The sequence below is a fragment of the Anabrus simplex genome, chromosome 1 (genome assembly GCF_040414725.1).
Source record: "Anabrus simplex isolate iqAnaSimp1 chromosome 1, ASM4041472v1, whole genome shotgun sequence".
Taxonomy (NCBI): domain Eukaryota; kingdom Metazoa; phylum Arthropoda; class Insecta; order Orthoptera; family Tettigoniidae; genus Anabrus; species Anabrus simplex.
Genome location: NC_090265.1, coordinates 781,247,142 through 781,266,424, shown reverse-complemented (window position 1 = coordinate 781,266,424; position 19,283 = coordinate 781,247,142). Strand labels below are relative to the sequence as shown.

General features: G+C 39.0%; 1 protein-coding gene across 7 annotated transcripts in view; it reads left to right on the top strand.

Annotated features, from left to right (window-relative positions):
• The window catches only part of LOC136873410 (mitochondrial transcription rescue factor 1), a 155,657-nt gene that overhangs the window by 116,843 nt on the left and 19,531 nt on the right, over positions 1–19,283 (top strand). For 4 of the 7 annotated variants that reach the window (XR_011017555.1, XR_011017554.1, XM_068225220.1 and 1 more), the window contains one exon: positions 5,056–5,189. The exons of 2 other annotated variants lie outside the window; for them this stretch is intronic. The gene's annotated coding sequence lies outside the window, so the exon portion shown is untranslated. Of the gene's footprint in view, positions 1–1,624; positions 5,190–19,283 lie in introns of those variants that run through there. One more of the 7 variants, XM_068225219.1, reaches the window with a different exon arrangement.

The following is a 19,283-nucleotide window of genomic DNA, read 5'->3' as shown; positions in this document are numbered from 1 at the left end:
ATCATGGATCACAATTTACCTCCATCAAATTTCGTCAAGCTATGGAGCAATTAGGCATTAAACATATTTTAAATTCTGTGCGCCATCCATCAAGTAATTCAGCCGAGAGTGTGATGCAGGAACTGTCGAAATTCTGCCATATCTTCTGTGGGAATGAACATTGGTTATGGGTAGATGTGTTACCAATTATGATGGAGTGCTTAAATAACACCGTGCACGAGGCTACGTCACAGATCCCGGTCATTCTTCATTTTGACAGACAACCTCGTTGACCTTGGGACGACATCATTCAATGCCCTGGGAATAGGAAGCCTACTCTGGAGGAAAATATTGAAAAGGCAGCAAAATCTTTACGAGAACAAGCTGAGAGTCGACACGACGGGTTAGAAATAAGAAATTCCATCGTCCATTGAAACTACACGAACTTGTATTATTAAAGAAACCAGCTACGTCGGAAACAACGAGTAAATTTTACGCAAAGTTTGCACCACTATTCAGTGGACCATACAAAATTATTAAAGTTTATGGAAACAACGCCTATCGTATAAAGTCTCGACCAGTCATATGAAGGTGTTCACAATGGTTCGAATCTGAAAAGTTATTACCATCCCAAACAATCAGTTCAAGACCAAGTAAACGTCATTCTTGAAGAGGAAACGTCGTGGAACGAAAATGAGGATCCGACCCACCATCATGCGTCAACTCAGGTTAATATGACAGAAGAGATGTGTGAGGAATGTCAAGAGTTTCAAGGTTCCATAATGGGTCAACTGCGCTTACTTTGTGCTGCGCTGGAATTGGACAATAGCAGGCTACGTGCTTGAACTTCACCTAAAGTAATTCTGGAATAATGTGACACATAACTGTATGTCCGAATTTTCAAGGAACATTTTAATTATATTTCCAGATATTAATGATTTAATCTGCCCATCAAATCATTCTCCGACAAGGGAGATTATGTACCCTTGAAAATTGGTAATTGGTTTATTTGAGAAGAATATTTTCATTATCAGGGTGGACTAATGCATTAAATTGCCAGTCAGAACGGAGATTTCAACTCTACAGTATCTCCGCGAGCGTGCAGCAGAAACTGTTTTTTTTTTTGCCGACAAGCAAGCAGTGCCCTTGGGTTTTTTATGCCGTGTCCTCGACTCCAGCTGTGTAACACGTGACCACGGAGTTACCAGGTCTAGGGCGATCAATACTTCCTGTACTTGTATGTCAAAATGTTTCACCAATAGAATTGGAAGGTTCGCCTGATCGCAAGATTTCAACCAATAGCGTACGACTTGAAGACACACCTACGTCTCAAGAATATTAAATACTTGTGCATCTGGGGAAATTTGTTTCATTCTCGCCGTCGTATTCCCTGATTGCATTCGCCGTCATTCCTTGATATCGTTTGGAGGCGATCTACTTGACTTTAGCAGCTATAAGCACTTATCTGATACCGTACGGCAATATTTCTGCTTCTGAAGAAATTTTAGTTTGCAAAAATGTCTGAAATACAGCAGTTCAGATTTCATTTATTCTACGAAATAAAAAAAACAGTAAAGTACGTAATCTTTTCCATCCTAACTCGTCGTGTGTGTGTTTGGAACTATTATTAAGACTGATTTATTAGTTTCAGCTATTTACCAGAAGACGGAAGACGGAAGATTGCAAGCAGTCCAGAAAATTTTCCAAGGATGAAACCTCAACAGTATAAAGGAGTCAGCAGCTGTTCCATGTCTACCCTCACTGCAGCCATGAATTATTAAAATGTAAGGCGTACTTCAGCCGAGGGGAGAATATTATTCGAGATGGGTGACTGATCCAATTTCCTTGATCATCCGTCAAGTTCAGAACCATGTCCACTTCAGATAAGATTTTAAATTATTTTCTATCACTCTTTTGTAATATTATTGTAATCGTAGTCCTTGTTTATCTATTTGCAATAATTTCTATTAGTCTTCGTAGTTAGAAATTTCATTCTTCTTTCCTTGGTGTTGGTAGAATTTGAGATGAGTGTGAGAGTGTACTTGGGACCTATTAATTTGTTCTACTTGAGTGAATATCTTTGAGACGGGTTCTCACTGTCCCAGAATAAGCATAGGAGATTGCTAAAATTATTTGACCCATGCGATAATAATTATTAATTTATTAAATAATTTAAAATAATTTTTGAGTTGAATGGGACAGAATATTGACGTGTTCTATTATTTTAAGATTTTTCCCAGATGATTTGTGATCTGTTATGAATTTGGGACATGATAGAGTCATCTATGATTTATTAAGCTATAGCCTACGAGGATGTGATCGCGTGCATAATAATAATAATAATAATAATAATAATAATAATAATAATAATAATAATAATAATTTAACATCACTCCGGTCTAAAGGATAATTTATGGTCATGAGTATAATTATTATTGAGCTTATAAGAGGTTAATGTGTGCTCAAATTTGAGTAAATGTAGGCCTGGGATACGATCGTGTTTTGAATGTTCACTTATTTGCATTTACTATGTTATTGAATATTTTAGACTTGGAAATGGATCGGATGATAGGTATTTATTTGTGAGTCCATTATTTGAGTCGATTTTGGAAGAGAGTATGTCTCTGAACATAGTTTCTTCATGCGGAGCACTTATTAATTGAGATTTTGAGATAGTAGGAGAATAATAATTGTTCCGAGGTATCTGTGGAACAGCAGAGGTGAAAGAAGGTGCTGGGTGGAATAGGTCTCAACTTACGAAATTAAAGTTAATTTAAAACTTTAACAAAGGTTATATTTTCTTTTCAAGGTAAAGAAATAACAGAATATAACAGGTACCAAGTAGCAGATCAACAAATTAAGAAAGTACAATTTTAGTTCGTTACAAAATTTGGGCTTCGAGCCCGACACTCACGAACCTTGAGCTATGAGCCCAACTTTACCTATATACCAAGTTCAAACAAAGGGGCAGAAAAACCCAATCATGCCAAGGAGCACTGGCTCCTGATTACCATATTAAGCCTCCTCGAGGCACACAGAAACCAAATTTAAGAAAGAGCAAACCCGCTCTCAAGGTTCAAGCCCATCAAAGGCCACAACAAACTATACTTCAAACTGCCCTCAAGGCATACCAAGAACAGGGGTAATAAATACCCAACCTACTGGGCCTATTCAGTAAAGAAGCAGGTTAATTACATGGCCCAAAATACCAACTTGACTGGAGGCGTAACTTGCACTCCTAATACACTTTTAAAACCTACTTGGCACTAGGCCGCATACACAAGGGCTAATCCCATACTAAAGAGGTGACTTGTATAAGAAGTTTTTATTACATTAAAAAAGGAAGAAACGGTTGTGAAAACAAAGTCACCTCAAAACAATAGGAGTGGGAGCTCAAGAGGGTTTAGCACTCTCTATCCCAATTTATAGTTAAAGAGACGAAGTTTTACCAAGTGTCTATTACATTTTAAAGATAGGTTACATGCGAAAAGATTCGAACCTGCCCCGAGGGTTAAACTGTTGAGCTAGCGAGAAATGAAGTTATTAAATAGCCATTACCTTATGGATGAACTGCTGCCCGAAGAAAGAGGCGCTTCCCGCCCCCTGCTACATCATCACACTAGGAGAGATGTTACTGAAGTGGCCAGGAGACCAGAAAATCAGCAGTTTATATAACCTCGTGGAAAATTCGAGACGTTTCATGAATGATTACAACCCGCCCACAAAATTTTATTGGATAACAGCAAAAACTAATACACCAGACGAAGAAGAAACACCTTATTGGTGGAAAATTAATTACAGAAATTCATGATTGGCTACATTCAAAACAGGCGGAAAGAAAGGATTATATTGCCAACCTACAACTGACAGAACAAATTTTAGTTAAGACAAAACTTATGAATACAAAATTTCTTCAGGAAGGTACATTCCTTTACACCAGAGTGCGATATTAGTTTTGGTAGAGACATCTGTTAGAGAATGTTCAAATTTCTTGATAAGGAGCAAACAAAACCAAATTGAAATAGACACAGTTTAGAACACTTCAAAATTTACGGTAGTGACATCTTCCAAGAAACCTTTGAATTAGTACAGTTGTTAAAGTTCAGGCGATCTCCTGTAGAGGAGTTTCAACTGGCACAATATTTGAATTAGCGGCGTGGAGGTGTACCGCCTGGTACAATAATAATGACGACGTGACTCATAGATCGCGTACGCGAATGTTTATTTATCCGATGCTGTAGACAATTTTATGGAATTATGTGTGATGAATTCTATTTTAAAATTTCCCTGGAACATCGTTGTGAATTTTATTTCATTGTGAAAGTGATAATCCTGATACCATCACATATCAAATGATTGCAATGCTAGTCATTAGCTGATACCGTCATCGGGAACATTTCTCCAATTTCGAATAAGCATTAAAAATAAAAATCAAGGACTAGATTTCGTTAAAATTATTTATTAATGTTGCCGTGGGCCTAAGCATGAATGTGAGATGGATGATTGGATAATATTTTATGACTGTGATTTTTCGTCATGATGTTTTGTACGCTGTGCGCGTAAATTTTCTTTGATTCCATGTTTTTTGAGACGAGTATATTTGACTCGGTTATGAACCTTTAAGCATTTTTACGGTGAAATAAGATAGATTTGGGTCTATTGCTTCAAATAAAAATAGATAGGCAAGGGCCACGTCCATGGATTGATTTCACTGAATGTAAATGAATAACCTTACGTGTTGAAAAATTTAAGATATTGAATTGTGAGTTGTGCACAACATTGTGTTGATTTACGCAAAGTTTAAAAATATGATGTTAAATGTGAGTCTTAAAACTATTTCAGTTAAATAATTTAGAGTTTAAATAATTAATTGTAGGAATATTTCATCAGAAGAAATAATTATAAAATTTTTTTTGAAGAGGGAAATTCAATGAATCAAGTGTAAATGATAAATTACTGTTGACTCAATTAATTGATTTAAATCAGATTTTAAAAATTTGAAATAGGGTTATCTCAAATAATGAAATGATTAATTTCTTAAAACAATCAAGCTAATTTTATTTCATATATTTACAGAACGTAATTTTTGAGGAAGAAATCCCGTTGAACTAGGAACCGGCTGGGAAGAAACATTTTATTTTATTTCAAGATTTTGGAAATTTTTGATATCCTGTGGAAAGTGCTTATTTTTAAATAAATGTTAAAACCCATTTTTCAGTGTTTCTCATTTGTCGCCAGTCCTTAGGTTATCCCTGCCCTTAAAATTTTTTTGCATTGCCTGTAAGCGAACGTTCCGCCTCTGGGACTATCACTCACCGGCTGAGTTGCCCGGTAAAATGGGGGCATTAGGAAGAGTGGAGGTGGTTTAGGAGGGGAAGAGGGCTTAAGGTGGGGTTGAAGGGTGCGGGAGAAAGGGTAATTGTCTCGGAAAAGTACCTTTGATTAAATTCAGGATTGAGTTTTAGTTGGCTGCATTATTGTTTCTGACGAAAGTGATAAATAGATCGAAGAGTATGTTGGGTTTCTCTGAGATTTCATTGAGATTGTGACTGGCATTAAAGTATTGGTCTAGGTGTATGTAGTAATTTTCCATTATGTCGAGTAAAGGGCCCTTCTTTGCTAATACGAGGATGTCCATGTCTTGTTCAATATTGGTGAAATTATGGTTATAATCTTGCATGTGTTGGCCGATGGCTGAAAACTTGTTGTATTTTATTGCGTTAGTGTGCTCGTGGTATCTGATATTGAAGTTTCTACCGGTTTGCCCCATGTAGGTTTGTCCACAGATGTTACATTTTAAAATCAGGAGTTTATAAGATCAAATGTAACACCTGTGGACAAACCTACATGGGGCAAACCGGTAGAAACTTCAATATCAGATACCACGAGCACACTAACGCAATAAAATACAACAAGTTTTCAGCCATCGGCCAACACATGCAAGATTATAACCATAATTTCACCAATATCGAACAAGACATGGACATCCTCGTATTAGCAAAGAAGGGCCCTTTACTCGACATAATGGAAAATTACTACATACACCTAGACCAATACTTTAATGCCAATCTCAATGAAATCTCAGAGAAACCCAACATACTCTTCGATCTATTTATCACTTTCGTCAGAAACAATAATGCAGCCAACCAAAACTCAATCCTAAATTTAAGCAAAGATACTTTTCCGAGACAATTACTCTTTCTCCCGCACTCTTCAACCCCACCTTAAGCCCTCTTCCCCTCCTAAACCACCTCCACTCTTCCTAAGCCATATATAATTTTATATGTGTCATTTCACATTGCATTCTTCATTTTAAGGACTTACTGTTTTCCATGATTATATAATTTTTACAACACTAAGCCCCCTTTTGTACTTTGTTCCAAACCTCTTATGTATATTCCTTGTATATTTATTAGCTATTACTCACCTGTCCCATACTAACATCTCTTTTCATTTACCACATTCACTTGTTATTCCATAATATTCTTACTGTTAAAATTAACATGTTCTTAGGATTTCGTCAAGAGTGATCTTTGCTTTGATGTGGCTGATGATGACCCCTAGATGGGTCGAAACTAGTTCCATGTAATTTTAAAATATTGTGAATATATTTTGTATTGAATAGGTGGAAACCTTTACTGTGTTGTTACTCATATGTTATTCTCAGTTCAATACGGACCAACAACATGAAATTTATAACCCTTAATGCTTAATAATGTGTCATCTTGTTCTATATAACCCTAACCCCATGGCGCAACAGCCCTGAAGGGCCTTGGGTTACCAAGTGAGCCCTGCTCGTCCCAAAGGCCTGCAGATTACGACGTGTCATGTGGTCAGCACAAGGAATCCTCTCGGCCGTTATTCTTGGCTTTCTAGACCGGGGTAGCTATCTCACCGTCAGATAGCTCCTCAATTCTAATCACTTAGACTGAGTGGACCTCGAACCAGCCCTCAGATCCAGGTAAACATCCTTGACCTGGCCGGGATTCGAACCTGGGGCCTCCGGGTACGAGTTAGGCATGCTAGCCCTACACCACGGGGCCGGCCCTGTTCTAAATAGTCATAGAGAAATAATGCCTTTGTTAAAAAAATTATATCTCGACTTTCCAATAAGCATACACGAAACTCTTTTTATAATTGGTTGGGATCAGGAGTTACGAAGAAATCGGCCATGGCCTGTTCAGAGGAGACTGTCCATGCAGTTGCCTGTGAAACACGGTAAACCACGAGCTTGGTAAACTCGCGGCACTAGTCACTGAAAGCTTGAAAAATCGTACTCGATACACTGACCAACTCCACTCCATACATATAGATCTCTATTCCATCCAAGCATACTCACTGGTTCTGGTGCTTTCCTTCCTGGAACTGCGACACCTTTCCGTGAAGTATATGCCAATCCAGCATCCCTAAGATGTTTGCGCTTGACGTCCTCCCATTCGTTCACATTACGTTTGCGTTTCTTAATTGAATTTTCATGTTTTAATTCAATTCGTCACAAGCAAAGAACTATGCTCCGCCATCTTGGACTGGAGTTAGATCCCTTTTCCGCGCGAGACAGATATTCTCCACCCCCTACCACAGCAACAAGTTCCAAATTCTTCCACATGACTACGCCACTATGCAGAGATGTCCATATAGATCCTTATTCCGCTGAAATCTCACTTTTGGAAAAAATGTCGGTTAGATCCCTTTTCGGCGCATCGCTTCAATTTATCACACCTGCAAGAAAGAGGAATTTCAGTGATGATTGAAGTACAACATGCCAATTGTTTAAACGGTCTTCTCCTTCATTCGAGACCACCTATCAGTTACAATCATGTTGTATTTGGTAAAAGAACCTCTCTACATCGACACTGTTCGTGGAGGTCCAAATGCACTGCATTGCTGCTGAGATAAAGGAAGGACTGCAAAACATTTTTCTTCTTCTAGTCAAGTCTTTGATTGCAAAGTCGGCACATCAATATAGGCCTATCTGTATTGCTTACATAAAAATGTCCCAATTTGTAACTCTCGGCACGCCCTTTGATCGTCACTTCACTTCTGTCTATGGCTACCAGACAATAAAATAAATCGTACTTTAAAACAGATCTTCTACTCAACACCAACGTTGAGAATAACGAACTTTGATCAAGGGTCAACACAAAGAGAATGAACGTGTGTGCTTGAAAGTGTATTTGCTGTGTGACTGGTTGTTCTTTGCACTGCTCTTTGGACAGTGAAAGATATTCCAAACATTGAATGATTTAAGGTGCCGTAATAATTCTTTCCTCTGAAATAAATAACAATGCATACCTTATTCTTAAGAAAAATACATCGTTTTTAAAAGTATATACGTTCATTGCATAAAACCGAGAGTTTCGCATCTATTTCGCATAAATGATATAATTTTGCATTTTGAACCAATTTCGCATTTTATAACTCTCGGCACGCTCTTTGAATAGAATTGAATAGATTTATTTATCATCAACAGGTTATTTCCCCAATTAAAGATGATTCAATAAAAGATAATACACAGCAAATACACCTTAAGTAAATAACAATAATTTCCTAAAATAAAAACCAAATTCAAACTAAATCTAGAGACCATTCTATATGCATATTTACAAAACATTAAATAAATAAATAAATAAATGAATGAATGAATAAATAAATGAATAAATTAAATAAATAAATAAATAAAAAACTCAATCTCCTTAAATAATTGACATTATTAAACTACATCTAGTAACATTTACATATTTATATATCTTACATATAGGGCCTTACATTCGTGAGGTCATTAGGGCATATCTGATTTTAGATGGGGGTGAGTGAAAAAGGTCCACTGATTCACCCACCTCATTCAGTGATGTTAGTGCCCTCATAAGCCATGAGTTAGCCCGAGCCACAGTTCTCATTTAGGCAGATGAAAAATATACCTTTGCCTAGTATTGCGACGAGGAACATGTAATGGAATCAGCTCCAGTAATGTTGAGCAATCCACTCTGTTCGTCGGACACTTATAAAGAAAGAGGGCATTGGCACATCTGCGGAGTGAGTGCAATGTCCTCATGCTCATAGTCTCACAAAAAGACTCGTAATCGGACGAAGAGAGAGAAATACCCAAACCCTTGTAGCTGATCCATTTAATGAACCTTATTTGGACTCTTTCCAAGTTTTGTATTAAATACTGCTGAGAAGGCAGCCACACCTCGCAACAGTATTCTAACGATGGCCCGATTAGAGTGCAAAACAAAGTTTTTAGAGTTCTAGGAGAAACAAATTCGGCACAATTTCTTTTCAGAAAGCCAAGTAATTTAAACCCTTTGCTAGAAATCTTGTCTAAATGTTTCTCGAAGGAAAGACCGTAGCAGTTTGAAACTGTCACACCAAGATCATTTATTTCATTCACACGAGCTATTTGGTTATTGCATAAATGGTAAGGGTAATTTACTGGTTCCAACTTGCGTGAAAATGTAATTGCGTTGCATTTTGAAGTATTCAAACCAAGCAGCCACTTTTCACACCAGTTACTTAGTAGGTTTAAGTCAGACTGTAACAACTTACAGTCCGACTCACTATTGATTACCTTAAAGATCTTTAGATCGTCAGCATAGAGAAGGCAATTACTGTGTTGTATAACTGATGTTATATCATTTATGAATATGACAAAGAAAAGAGGGCCAAGTAAAGAGCCTTGGGAGACACCTGAAGTAGGGTGGTACAGCTTTGACATAATACCATCACCTTTTACTACGCAAACTCTATTAGTGAGATAGCTTCTAATCCACTCCAAAGCTCTTCCTCCTATCCCATATGCTGACAATTTGGTGAGAAGAGCATCATATTGAACTGAATCATAGGCTTTGGAGAAGTCCATATAAACAACATCCACTTGTTGCCTCCTATCCAGAGATTCAGAAATGAAATTGATATACACCGCCATATTGGACACAGTAGAGCGTTTCTGTACAAAATCGTGCTGCGCTATATTAATATACTGTGAAACTGAACTGTACAATCTCTTATACACGATCTTCTCTGCCACCTTTGAAATTAGGGACAATAACACAACAGGCCTATAGTTATCAAACACCATTTTGTCTCCTTTCTTGAACACTGGTATGACATAACCTTTCTTCCACTCACACGGAAAATACCCTGACGAGAATTACATATTTATTATGATGCTAAGTGGCCTACCTAGCTCAGATGCACATTCTTTCAATACTACTGCGGGTACGTCATCTGGACCACATGATTTGGAGGTATCCAAAGAAGCAAGAATTGAAGATACCTCTGCTGGAGAGGTCACTATTGAAGTTAGGCCTATATCACACACGGACGAAGCGGATAGATTACACTGTGCGGCAGGTGAGTGATACTTTTCAAAGGTATCTGCAAAACTGTCCAAGATGTTCCTCTTGTCCTGTAATTCTTCCCCGTCCTGAAGCATAGTAGATGGCAGGCGAGATGACCTCCGTTTGTTGTTTACAAAATTCCAGAAACACTTCGGGTTGGCAGCTAATTTCAATTCCATCGAAGTTATATAGTTTCTGTATTTTATGAGCTGAAGATGCTTAAATTCACCGTGTGTGGTCGAAAATTGCACATAATCACTATTATGACCCGTTTTTTTAAACTTCCTTCTTGCCCTCTCCTTTTCTTTTAATTTATCTATTACCTCAGAGTCGTACCAGCATGGGTACTTCCGCGTGCTAACTATCCGGGACGGTACAGTGTCTTTTATTACAGCGCGAAGGAAGTCGTAGAAAAGGGTTAATGCCTCGTCAGTGGAGGGGGAGTCCTCGATTAAATTCCTGGGACACAATGAAAGGAGATCTCTCATTTGAGGAAAATCGGCCTTAGTCCATGCGAACATTAACTTCCTCTGTGGTATGGGGCGCATAACTCGCGGTAAAGATAGAGTGAATTCTACAGCTCGATGGTCAGAAGTAATTACCTTTTCCGTCTCAAAGCAGTCCAAGTGTCCACAGTATTGATCCGATATTAGAACAAGGTCCAGGAAGTTCTCGTTTCTTGTTGGGAAGTGACACATATGCTTGAGTCCGAATTCACTGACGATTTCAAGAAGTAAGAAGACATCCGCACATCTTTGTTTTATAACAGGACCAGGATTCCAAGCCAAATTTCTGATGTTAAAGTCTCCGCAAACTACAAGAATGTCCTGCGGGTTTAGAACAGCTGTAACGTTGGCCAGTGTTGCTCGAAGATTACTCATCCTAGCAGTCACTTTGTCCGGTGGCAGGTAGCAGCACACTATAAACACAGACCTCCCTGATGTTGGGGTGGCCTTGACCACGAGACACTCCCAGTCTCCCGCCAGCTCTGGGCGTGAAACTGGCCTTAGAGCAGATTTCACAGCAACCATAATCCCTCCCCCTCTCAGTTTGCTACTATGGACCTGATGTCTGTCTTGACGAAACACACAGTAATCAGTAGACAACAGTTCATTATCACCAACAGAATCATTTAACCAACTTTCAACTATACAAATACAGTCTTTGCTGGCGTCACTGAAAGCGAGGTTAAAGTCTGTCAAAGAATTACACATGCTCCCTACATTTTGGTCGAAGAAATTCATACCGCTGTCATGCTGGGGTCCTGGGTTCAGATGTATGTCGCCGGACAAAGCCAATAGAAGCACACAAATTGCTGAACCAGATGTCTTTGGGCTAGAGTTCGTCTGTTCCATTTAAAGCCAGCACGTGGGCCGAAATACGAAGCTCCGAACCATTCACAAAAGCGTTTTCCCAACGGTTTGCATATTTCACCTCGAAGTCTAGCACATTCTCATCCCGGAGACAGACTCGAACGGACGTGATACTACATTTGAACACTACTGTACCGTTTTCATCGTCCTGATAACGGAATAAAGGTTGTCATACGACATTAAAAGTTTGCCATGCACGGTAATGAGATCGCGAATATTACGGAATTGGGCCATACATCTAAAAAGAACGAATATATTAAGTGAAATAGGCCGTGATTTCAGAATATATATATAATACGAACGTATAAAATCAAGGAGGCCATGCATGTGACGGCAAAGATGTTCATTTGGCGAATTAAGTATGCCTAGGTCACGGAGTGAGACGGAAAGTTATAAAGGATCCACGCGGCCGTGATAAAAAAAATAATAGAAAGTTTTTAAAATTGTTAAAAAAGAAGTAGATGAACAATAAAAAAATCTGGTACGCAAAACTACGACGTAAATTTATCCACGAGAAAAAAAATAATCCTCGCAGAAAGAAGAAGGGAGATATTTCAGTTATTAAGAGCTAAAGAACCTGCACAGTGAAGAAATATTTGAATTACACCTATATCTGAACAAATATCGTGACGGAAAATCAGAGCAAGTTGAATAGTATCCGGCCAGTAGTCGGAATATAGACCGAAGGCCGTTACGAGATATCAAGTCAAGTTTAACGCATTATAGGTTGATTAGCTGGATAAAAAAAATTTTAAAGGCTAATTTGATGATTTTTACCTGTTAAAATCTGTCACAAGGAATTAACATTGAATTACTGATTTAATAACCTGAAACAAAGATATAATCTAGATTCTCATTCTCAAGGATATGGACGTGATATTAATTGCCAATTTGGAAATGTTTCTTTCACATATGACTAACGGCTACAACATGAGAGGCTAAATCGGAGATGGAGCCGACTTTCCGACGTAGACCGCCCAGCTGTTTCTACTATCCCGGGTCCCAAAACTACAACCTGATGGTGACGTAACGGATGTTGGAGACGATCTACGCAGTCCTAAGATGACAACATCGAAGCCTAACCCAGTCATCTAACGTCAGCAGCCGCAGGCTAAATTCCAAAGAATTACTTTATTATCTTGAAATTAATGTGTCATATAATTGTAGTGAACATTGGTATGTTGTTTTTTACGTAGTTCTTCGTGATGAAATCTCAGTCGATGCTATCTTTGCAATGAGATTGTCCTAGTTGATTTATCATTATGGGAGTAGGTATTTCTTCCAGAGTTTACAATCAATGGCATAATATAGGAATGTTTATAATTGAACAAGGAGAGATTTAGAGTGTGATTTTTAACCATTATGGGATTGAAACAACGTATACAAAGAGACGTATCCCAAATTTAATATTTTTAAAGAAGATAGTTGATTTCTGAGTAACTAATATCTGGTTGCTGTTACGACGCGATGACATGTGAGTAAATATTAACTTGTTTAGTTTATATATGTGTTTCATTTTCAGGATAACGTGTTTATGTGTATTACATATGAAATCTAACCCAAAAGTGTACCGTTGCAGTACATTAATGAGATGTTAAGATGATTTGCCGCCTTGTTGGAAATGATAAATGTTTACGTAGGAAAGTTAGGATTTGAGTGGCACGTTGATGTGGATTTACGAATAATTATTCGCTGAGATATATTTGTGGGAGTAAATGATGATATATTATGGTAATTAATATTGATAAATGGAGAGATAGATATGCTTAAGGATAATTTTGGCGGTAAACACGGCGTATTACTGGCCGATGGTGATGTTTGACATATGCGGCAAGATATTAATATGGTAATGACCGGGCGAGTTGGCCGTGCGCGTAGAGGCGCGGGGCTGTGAGCTTGCATCCGGGAGATAGTAGGTTCGAATCCCACTATCGGCAGCCCTGAAAATGGTTTTCCGTGGTTTCCCATTTTCACACCAGGCAAATGCTGGGGCTGTACCTTAATTAAGGCCACGGCCGCTTCCTTCCAACTCCTAGGCCTTTCCTATCCCATCGTCGCCATAAGACCAATCTGTGTCGGTGCGACGTAAAGCCCATAGCAAAAAAAAAAAAAAAAAAAAATGGTAATGCGAGATATATTGGGTTAGTGGTACATGAATACAATGAAATACATCGTAGATTTCGTATGTGGGTTACCGTAAACTGTCTTCAGATTAAATATCCAAATAAGAAATAAAAGAAGGGAAACTTGTTGTCTTCATAGAGAATATGTCAACGTTGTACTGAATATTATTTGAAGTTTGGTGTCGAGAATGTATTTAATTCATAGAACAACTTCATAATTTAAATCTCTACCACAATTAAATAAAATAGGTTACCAAATGCATTCCTACGGAATTTTTGATATTTGATTGGATATTGGTGAAACCATAAATCGTGTTAGGTATAATTTCTATTTGAACTACGATAATAATTGATCTTTACACGATACCTACCTTTAATTTTAGGATGTTATTTGAATATTTTAACCAAATGACATGGTCAAGGTGACCAATATTTCTCATTTAATGAACGATATATATTTGAAATAGCCATTTTGAGCTGATATATATTTGGAACTTACTTGCGATTGCTAACGTTATAACATCGGAAGATACGCGTGTGTTAATGACAGAATATCAATTTGATAATGATGAAAATAAGCATTTTTTTAAAGAAAGAAACAAGAACTGATGGACTCAGATTAAGCATATTTACACTGACTGACAGAGCAAATGCAACACCAAGAAGGAGTGGTCAGAACTTTATGTCAATTGCAGGGTAGACTGACGTCACTGAGGTATGCTCATGATGTGAAATGCGCCGCTGTGCTGCGCACGTAGCGAACGATAAATGGGACACGGCGTTGGCGAATGGCCCACTTCGTACCGTGATTTCTCAGCCGACAGTCATTGTAGAACGTGTTGTCGTGTGCCACAGGACACGTGTATAGCTAAGAATGCCAGGCCGCCGTCAACGGAGGCATTTCCAGCAGACAGACGACTTTACGAGGGGTATGGTGATCGGGCTGAGAAGGGCAGGTTGGTCGCTTCGTCAAATCGCAGCTGATACCCATAGGGATGTGTCCACGGTGCAGCGCCTGTGGCGAAGATGGTTGGCGCAGGGACATGTGGCACGTGCGAGGGGTCCAGGCGCAGCCCGAGTGACGTCAGCACGCGAGGATCGGCGCATCCGCCGCCAAGCGGTGGCAGCCCCGCACGCCACGTCAACCGCCATTCTTCAGCATGTGCAAGACACCCTGGCTGTTCCAATATCGACCAGAACAATTTCCCGTCGATTGGTTGAAGGAGGCCTGCACTCCCGGCGTCCGCTCAGAAGACTACCATTGACTCCACAGCATAGACGTGCACGCCTGGCATGGTGCCGGGCTAGAGCGACTTGGATGAGGGAATGGCGGAACGTCGTGTTCTCCGATGAGTCACGCTTCTGTTCTGTCAGTGATAGTCACCGCAGACGAGTGTGGCGTCGGCGTGGAGAAAGGTCAAATCCGGCAGTAACTGTGGAGCGCCCTACCGCTAGACAACGCGGCATCATGGTTTGGGGCGCTATTGCGTATGATTCCACGTCACCTCTAGTGCGTATTCAAGGCACGTTAAATGCCCACCACTACGTGCAGCATGTGCTGCGGCCGGTGGCACTCCCGTACCTTCAGGGGCTGCCCAATGCTCTGTTTCAGCAGGATAATGCCCGCCCACACACTGCTCGCATCTCCCAACAGGCTCTACGAGGTGTACAGATGCTTCCGTGGCCAGCGTACTCTCCGGATCTCTCACCAATCGAACACGTGTGGGATCTCATTGGACGCCGTTTGCAAACTCAGCCTCGTACGGACGACCAACTGTGGCAAATGGTTGACAGAGAATGGAGAACCATCCCTCAGGACACCATCCGCACTCTTATTGACTCTGTACCTCGACGTGTTTCTGCGTGCATCGCCGCTCGCAGTGGTCCTACATCCTACTGAGTTGATGCCGTGCGCATTGTGTAACCTGCATATCGGTTTGAAATAAACATCAATTATTCGTCCGTGCCGTCTCTGTTTTTTCCCCAACTTTCATCCCTTTCAAACCACTCCTCCTTGGTGTTGCATTGTCACTGTCAGTCAGTGTATTATGAAGTTTACTAAGGCTTAAGGACTTAAATTTATTTTTTAACCCATATTAATTTTTTCTGCTTATCAATTAATTGTTATTATTATTATTATTATTATTATTATTATTATTATTATTATTATTATTATTATTATTATTATTATTATTATGAGATAATCAATTTCGGAGAATGTTATACTACGTTTTCAACAGATAGAATATGTACTTTCGATTTATGTAATTAAGAGAATTTATCCTTTATTTTTGTGATGCGCATAATTAATGCAAGAGGAATAGTTGAATCAGATCGAAGATAGATTAAATTTAAATTAAAATTTTTTTTTCATATAGAGAGGAGGAAGATAATTGATGTCAATAAATATTATCAGATTTTCTTTTATGATTCTAGAATCATGAAATAAATTATAGATTATCCAATTTAGATGTTATTATTTTAGGAGATAGGCTAATATCATTATGATAAAAAAAATATTTTATTTATTTTCTTTTCTTTTCTTCGAATGATTGGACTTGGAAAACTCGATATTGATTCTGGAGGACGAATGGTATCGATGGTAATTTAGTAAAAAGGAAATGTGGTGTCCCAGTTGACCTCACGTAAAAAATATACGGTTCACAGATGCAATTTAATTATCCCTGAGAGGTGTCGCGTGGCAATTTAAAGATTATCATATCAATAAATGTGATAAGAAAAATGAAGATTACGATATCGCTTAAATTTTATGATGCGGTAACTGTTGATACAATGAATATTAGAAGCGAGCATAGTTACCGACACTTAGCATCATTGTTATTAAATGCATTGATCCATTAAATGATCTGTAGAAGTGATGGATGGTTGAGGGGAAAATAGCCGGAGCAATTGATAGGTCGCCCAATATGGTGCAAGAAAGAAACCCCCTCAGGATGGTGCACTACTAATAGACAAAAGACACAGAGCGATACCGACACACGACTACTCCCGGACGCCCTTCACTTCTGTCCATGGCTACCAGACAATAAAATAAATCGCTACCGTACTTTAAAACAGATCTTCTACTCAACACCACTTGTACAGGTCATATAAGATGAAGGCACATACACTGACAAAGTTTCAACATATTTCGCATTTATCACAAATGCTAAATTTCACAACTCTACCAATCACCTTTTCGTATCCTTCAGTTCTATTTCCAGTTCTCACATTGAAATTGCCCATTAGCACTATTCTATCCTTACTGTTGACCCTGACCATGATGTCACTCAATGCTTCATAAGACTTGTCAACTTCACCCTCATCTGCACCCTCATATGGTGAATACACTGAGACAATTCTCGGCCTAATTCCTCCAACTGACAAATCTACCCACATAATTCACTCATTTATGTGCCTAACAGAAACCATGTTGTGTGCAATGGTATTCCTGATAAACAGCCCTACCCCATACTCTGCCCTTCCCTTTCTAACACCCGTCAAGCACACTTTATAATCTCCTATCTCTTCCTCCTTATCTCCCCTTACCCGAATATCACTTACTCCTAGCACATCCAGATGCATCCTCTTTGCTGACTCAGCAAGTTCTACCTTCTTTCTTCCATAAGCCCCATTAATATTGATAGCTCCCCATCGAATTCCATTTCGTTCGCCAAGTTGTTTCCAAGGAGTCCCTCGCCTGTCAAATGGGAGTGGGACTCCATTACTCCCATAGGTCCGAGGCTTGCTTAAAGTGTTCTGAGCTCGGTAAATTCATGAAGCAGGATGCTACCCTACCTACATATAGTCCAAGTTAGGATCTCTCCTCTAACGGGTTATGGACCACCGGTCCTGGCCGCCTGAGCACAAGGAGGGCCATGACTCAGAATATGTCCGAGATGCCCACTCCCATTCCATAGCAACTGGTATCCTGATTCTCAGGACCACTTACCAGGCCACTCAGCCGTTGCCCATGGTTCACGATCTCGGACGTGACTACGGTAACCCACACCATGAACCATGAAATGTAGTATTCTATTATAAAATCAAACATAACCAAGCTAAATAACAGATTTTGAGAACATACAATGAAGAAAGAAAGCAAACCTCAGTAAATAAAATATTAAAAAAAGAATCATGAGCATAAAAGTAAAAAAAGGAGCTAAAGTCATAATGAAGAAATGGTAACATCCAAACTGAAAAATACAGGCAATTCATAAACAGAGTAACAGGAGTACAAGTGTGGCAACAAACAACGATCTATGTTAAAAGCTAAATATTATGTTCATTTACACTATAACCATAAAATAATAATATCATAGTATTTATTATAAGAAACAGTGGTGTTCTTCAGCTGTACAGTAAAATGGCAATGTTACTGACCTCCCTACCACAATCACACAACCTATTATACATCACCAATCACACAAAACAATCAGCAATATTCAACAGGTAATCTCAGCATGGAGTTTTAAATTTTTATATTGACTTAAGAGTTCCTGACAGCAGCTGGAAGTGATTTCAAAAGTCGTGACCCAGCCACAATGAACATCACTGGTGGTGTCACGGTCGATTCTCCTTTGTCGTACAACAAGCAGCATTACAAGTTATAAACCTCATTATTGATATGTATTGAATTGAACAGGTGGTTTAATAAATACCTTAATTGTTTTTGAACTACACCAAGCAGCGGTCGCCCTTAACACTTAATGCACCGTCACCTTTGCAGAAACATGTATGTGACAGGTATTTAAACAGTGCATTAAACTGTCATATGGTTATGCAAAAAATATGAGCCAATTTTAAGCCTTCAGTAGGATATGAAATGTACACTGAAAGCAATGCATTTGTGAAACGGCAAGGAGGAACTACCCTTTTTATCGTTTGAAGAGTCAAATCTAAATCAAAATCCTTGGTTCTGTTGCAAAATTCAGTTATGCGAGACAAATGCCAGATCTAATGTCACAATTATGGAATGAGGATAATAAATGGAATTTTGAAGAATATTCAGAATATAACAAGGTACGAAGGTCAATCAAATATAAACGGGATTATTGTTCCTGAACATTGACAGTTGGTAGGACTGGCTCTGTGCTTCTGCTATGCTTAGGTGGGACTGTTAGGAGTGGGGAGAGTGCGTTGTTAGATATTTCCCCGCTGTTTCATCAGTAATGCTCATGATGTCGGAAAAACAGGTGCACCCCTCCACTGCGCAACACAGAATTATAAAATGTCTTGCTCGTGAAGAAGTTACAGCGTCGAAAATTTGCCAGAGATTGACTGCACAGTTCGGTGATCAAACATTGTCAAGGACGCGTGTGTTTACCTGGCATAAAAAGTTCAAGGGAAGACGAGAATGTGTGGAAAATCAGCAGCACGATCACCATCCTTGGACCAGCATTACAGACAAAAACATTCATGCGGTTAAAGACATTATTGATGACGATCGACGAGCATAATCAGTGCTG